This window comes from Budorcas taxicolor, chromosome 1 (assembly GCF_023091745.1).
Source record: "Budorcas taxicolor isolate Tak-1 chromosome 1, Takin1.1, whole genome shotgun sequence".
Taxonomy (NCBI): Eukaryota; Metazoa; Chordata; class Mammalia; order Artiodactyla; family Bovidae; genus Budorcas; species Budorcas taxicolor.
In genome coordinates this window covers 126,416,508-126,422,921 of record NC_068910.1, presented here as the reverse complement: position 1 = coordinate 126,422,921, position 6,414 = coordinate 126,416,508, and positions in this window count along the sequence as shown.

Here is a 6,414-nt window from a genome sequence, read left to right as displayed (position 1 = left end):
GAAGAGAACAGACAGTGCGGCTTAGCCTGGCAGTCCTCCTTCCGCTCAGATCACTCTTGGGCTCCCCCAGAGGTCAGTTTCACCCTCACTGTGCTGCACTGTGTTTAATAGCTAACAACTACATTCTCTGGTTTTAGGCTGGCGTTCTTTTCAGCAAAGCTTCCCGTCAACCTAGCTTTCTATTACTAGTGTCTACTCCTAACATGCTCTTTCTTACCCTTCACATAACTATTTTAGTGATACGGCTATCTGCAGCAAACTGGCTGATTTTCTAGATTCAAAAATGTTAAACAAATGAACCAAAACCTTCACCAAAAATCTCAGCATAGAATAAAGGTCCTTCAGTGACAAGTACTGTAATAAAAACACAGGTGTTGGGAGACTTGGCACTTAACCCTCGGTCACATGTGCCTCCCACTGCACTGAGCCCAGTACTGTCACATGAATTAACAATGTGCACAACCTCTAATATTCTTCCACGTCATATAATGTACTTTCAGTGCTATAGGGTTAAGCAACGTCTAGATAATTAATGCATGTCTGCTGTCATAATGCAGAGATTTTGCTGAAATATATGTGGGAGAATATAGCTGGATTCCACACATTTATAACTGCGGGAAAATTGAGAGGCTATGTCAAAATAAAACATCACTGTGCATGGATTACCTTTTCATTTTTGCTCTAATTATTAGACAAATTTCAAGCTGAGCAGTATGTCTGAATTGGAGACAGATGAGGGTTATTTATTTATAGCTAATTCCAATTAGGATATATGAGACTGTCATTTCTAAAATAAATATGATTCTGTATGAACATTACCATTGATTTGAAATGATGCAAAATGCTTTCTTCCGGACCCATGTAGACAGTGCAGTAACTACAAACAAGTTTAAGAGTTCAAAGGAGATATTTAGGTGTTAGAGCTCCACGGCAGCCGTTGCTGTCATAAGCATCAAGGTCAACACCAGCACCCGAGAGATGGGAAGCTGCTCCACATGGCCAGCTTTGTCTTCTCTCATTTTGGAACATGTCTCTTTCCACTCTGTGATTCTGTGGTTCCTGGTAGCCCCTAGGGGGTTCTGGACAGAGCACTGATGCCCCCTGAGGGCAGTTGAACAATCTCTGGCATGTTAAGAAAAGTACACACAGGAAAGCTTAACCACAGGGAGGGTCAGAGAAACAAAACAGCAGCCTCGTAACTCAGTGTTGTGTGGTACGGTCGTTGTATTAAACTTTTCTGCTCTACAGCTCCCTACTGAGGATTAGAAAAAGCTGACACTTTGCGCCTTTTGTGAAATACTGCTCCCAGTAATTGCTCTCAGACCATCCCTCCCAGAGGGGCACGTGATTCCCCTATTAGGATTCTCTTCTGTTTCCTGGGCCAAGTTCAGAAGATCAAGTTCAACCCTGACAATCACTCCTTCAGGTGAGAGAGATGCAGGTGTTGGGTCGCAGTCTCCAAACAACAGAAACACAGCACTGCTCAGCTGGACTACAGGCACAGAGAGGACTTGGGGCGAGGGGGTGTGCCATGCTTTTTTCCAGAGATTTCCCACTCTCATAGCTACTTTGTGATTTCTACAGATTAGCGCCAGCAAATTAGCCTAATGACATTACCCAGGCGCCTTTGTGGTGGTTTTCTTTCAAAGTTCGGGAGTGATTGAGGTTAGAGAATGTAATGGGTGAAGAAAAAGAGAGGGGATATTACCATATTTAATATTGTTTCCACAGAAATTGACATAGTTTATGGAGCAGAGGAATATAATGTAATTTACTCCTCCATCCATGCTGCAAAAGGGAGGGGGCAGTGAGTGGGAGCAGGGGATGTGAAGGATAAAGCCCAGTAGTTATGGAGATGGTGTAGCTGCTAAAGGGGCAACTCTCGAAGTATCTTCGGCTCTCAGGAGTGGCAGTGAACAAAGTCAGGTTGGTTACCTATAAAATCTGGGTGTGAGTAGAATAGCATTTCAGCAAAATGAAACTTGGGACGGTTCCTAGATAATGGATACATGAATGTGTGAGAAAAGACCTTGATCATGGGGCCTGATCTGTGGCATGTGCGAAATCAGAATCACTGGTGGAGAACACCAGGGACAAGCACACGAATCGTCTCACTCTATTACACACATACCGATTGCTTTATTATTGAAGAAAATATTCATAAATCCTCCTTCCTTTCACTGCTTTATGCTTCATTGCCTTTTTCCCACTTGTGGTTTATAGATGGAATGAAGAAAAAAATTCCGAAGGCAGATGGTGAGGAGTGAGGATGTTTCCTAGAGGCAGAAATGTAGGTGGTCAAGAGGCAGGTCTTTCACATCCAGCAACTGACTTAATTCCTGGCCCAGTCTTACTAGCTGTATGAGCTCAGGAAAGTTTCTTAATTTATCTTCATCTTTAGAATAGAAGTGTTTTAAATGATGACAGAAAAAGAAAAGAATGTCAAAGAAAGCAAGCTAACTAGTTTGGTCTGAGTTTATGAAAGAGAGGATGATGAAATTTAGAAAGAACGATTGCAACTAAGTAAATTTTGATGCAAAGGATACTAGAAGATGTGATACTCACACAGAAATAAGACAGAAGTTTTACTAATTGTCATTGTTGATTTAGTTTACATTTTTGGTGCTAATTTTGGTTTATCCCAAAGTCCTAAATTACCAGAGATAAAAATATGTACAATGCAGCAGTAAAAGATAGTTTGCCATCTGACCTTTTGGGGGACCTAATGAGTAAAAATCAGTAAATTCACACATAAATAATATGAGGGAATTAGCACAAAGGAATACTTCCATTAAATCAATTAGAGGAACTTACCAAGAAGATGAAAATGATGACAACACAGAGGTGAAGTAAAGGGAAGGGAAAGTTTCTTGAGACTAGTTTATTTCCATAACTGGCTACGCAAATGATTCTTCCCTATGTTCTCATCCTTTAATTTGGAGAGAAAAGTATTTGAATAAATTTTCAGGAAAATAAAATGCAATTTAGGACATGCATGATGTTTACTTCTATGTGTAAATCCCAGAGATTGCTCTTGGAGAAAATGAAGCCTGGTGGAAAGAACAAGTCCTGGCTCTGTCTGTTCCCTCCCTTATCAATGGAGGTGATTCTCCATATATGCTTTAGAGATGGAACAGAAAACTGTACAAGACAGATGATGGATGAGAATGTTTTCTAGACACAGTATTGCACATCATTTTCTTGTGGATGAAATGAGATACATGGTAAAAAAAAATAAATTATAAAGAGTTATTTAACTATAAGACTATCTTTATTATACTTTTAGTCTTTTATAGTATTTAAATATGAAAGTCACTCAGTAGTGTCCAACTATTTGTAACCCTGTGGACTGTAGCCTTGGTGTTTCCCAGGCACGAATATAGGGGTGGGCTGCTAGTCCCTTCTCCAGGGGATCTGCCCAATCCAGGAATCAAACCTGAGTCTTCTGCATTGCAGGCAGATTCGGATTCTTTACTGTTTGAGCTTCATTCATTACTGCAGTTTCATCTAACTAGCCAATGTGAATACTGGCTGAGAGCAGAGTTGCTATAATTGTGTTATCATTCAGGCTAACTGTATTCACATAGCCAGTATAGCACATTCATGTAGATAATATAGGCCAAATTCTGCCTTTCCACAGTACTTCTGTAGACTCTCTTTGATAAAAAATTGCAATTATACTTCAACAACCTCAACAGACAAAAATCATTGTTGGTTATTTGTTTCTTTCTCCAGGCCAAAAATTACATCTACTCATAAGCAATGGACTCTTTGGATAAATAATTAATGGTTATTTAACAAGAGTTTAGAATTTTCCTCCTGTTGTTTTGATTACATTAAGTTCACAAGGTGACTTTTGCAGGAAATGTGAATGACTTTTACCCGAGGTAGCAGTGATTCATTTTTGTCTGTTTTTAGGAAAGCTTTTGTTTCATTATCATGAAGTAAAAAATGGAGCCTGAAGAAAATCAAAACAAATCTGATTTTCAAATGCCTGAAGCTTTGATTAAACTATCTTAGGGATGTTAGGTCCATTTAGTACTTACACAATATTATTTATTTATGATTTTGATTTATGTGGAACTTCCAGTGGGAGCTCTCCTATGAAAAATATCATTGCAAGAATGGTATTCATGAATCAGCACTGAACTATTTGTTTCTCACACTGTGTTCTTGGGATCTTGTACTTATATCCATCAGAGGAGATTTGAAACCCATCAAGGGTGATGGTTGAGGATCCCATGACACATCTGATGGAGGGGCAGGGTTAGTTTCAATGCCTGGCCAAAGTCCAGTCTGGGCATTTGTTCTTCATATGTCCAGGGTTCCTTGGAGAAGACATTTTGAATTATATTGTCTTGTTCTTGTTTAGCTGAAACTGTTTGGCAGCTGCCTTGTTGTGCTCTCCAAGTGGTAAATTTCCTTTGAAAACTGAGAGAAAATCACAGTGTTCAGAAGGCGGCAAAAACCAAAAACAAGGCCGACAATGAGTGAGGCAGGAGGGATGCAATTAGAGTGTGTGGGGGAGAGTCTTTTAGGGTTATTGTTCAGTATACACTTGGAAGGCAATAATGACCTTGGTTATTAGAAAATCTATTTTCTTCTCCCCTGTGAATATTACCCAAGACTCCATGGAGCAGTATGGCTTTTAACCTTGGGTAAGGAGGATGCTTCTATGAGTCTCCTGCTTTAGAGCGTCCTCCCCTCCATCAGCTACATGCATCTCAAGTGGTGGAGGAATCTCTGAAGGTCAAAGACATAGGCCCTTCCAGGGCCTGCATCACCTCCTGTAGGCCGTGATCCAGATTCAGAGGACTCCTAAATTCCCTGTCCCAGTAGCCCTGAACCCGCTTGCAGGATCTGGCAGGAACTCTTCCATGGGTCTGTTCATCCAAGGGCAGCCCTGACCGCTAGTGTGTGCATGTCGAGGCCAGAGGGCTGGCCAGGGTTGCAGTTGTTTGCGTGGGTGTAGATAAAGGTTAAATGTGTGGTCTGTGGGTGTCCTCATGAATGTGTGTCTCCCTACAGGGTTGACTGAAACAAGGATGGAAAGAAACAGGAGGAACCCCATGGGTCAGAGGTCGGGGTTGGGGCCAGTTCTCTTTGTGGTACCACATTCTGTAACAGAATTCCAAGTGGTCTTAGAATTTTAATTTTTAACCTGACCTTACAGGTCATCATGAAGGCATATCATCAGAGTAGTAGGATAAAATATGTCTTTTTAACAGTTTGTTATCTTTACTTATAATGATTAAATATTTAGACATATGGCATGTAGACCTCTAGTTGTAGTTTTGCTCCAGGTTCTAGAAACAAAGGCTGACATGCTGTGGGGTCACACTTTCTCTTAACATTTCTTTCTCTTTTTGTTGACAATAATCTAGGCACTGAAACACTATTAAAACTTTACCATTTTATTCCAATAACAACCTGGAAAAAAATTGTTTCATTTACTTCCTGGCCAGAATATTGTGTTGAAAGTTTTAAGTGTCCCAGCAATACCAAGACACAGAATGTGGTGCCTGCCTGTGAGCTAAGAGATTCTGCTTGAGCTTCTACCCATTCTTGCCTCCATGTCATCACTGCAACCCTGAGGAACCATGAAAGCCTGCCTATGAGATGTTCAGGAAGCAATAAAGGTCACATACTTCTAATGTATCATTTTCCTTCTCATATCTTCATGATACCTCCTTCCCTCAGTGAGTTCCCTAAGCCATTGCCAAAGAGATGTCATTCAGCCAATTCTGTGTCCAGTCATAAAAGAAAGCTTACAAAAATAAATACATAAATAAAAAATAAAATAAAAAATAAAAAAATTATAATAAAAAAAGAAAGCTTACTTGTAGTTTCCTCTTCCGTTTCTATCTCCATGTCCCCTTTACTGCAACAAAGCATAGAAGATGTAGCTGAGATTATCCAAGAGAAAATAAGAATAATAGCTAACATGTACTGGGCTGCAGTCCATGGGGTCGCAAAGAGTCAGACAGGACTGAGCGACTTCACTTTCACTTTTCACTTTCATGGAGAAGGAAATGGCAACCCACTCCAGTGTTCTTGCCTGGAGAATCCCAGGGACGGGGGAGCCTGGTGGGCTGCCGTCTGTGGTGTCGCACAGAGTCGGACACGACTGAAGCAATTTAGCAGCAGCAGCAGCAGCAGCACTGGGCTCCTATGAACAGACATAGGCTAGGTGCTATTGTGAGGTAGATGTAGGGATTATTACCATGTTACAGATGAAGAAATTGAGGAATATGTAGTGTAAGGAGCTTTTCAAACCCAGCAATTCTAACTCCAGCGCATACTCATTTAATCACTCCATGATACTGCCTCCAGCATATCAGATTGCCGCTGCTTCCTTTATTATTATTATTTTCTTGTGATGAGAACTTTGAGGATCTCCTCTTTTATTTTTTT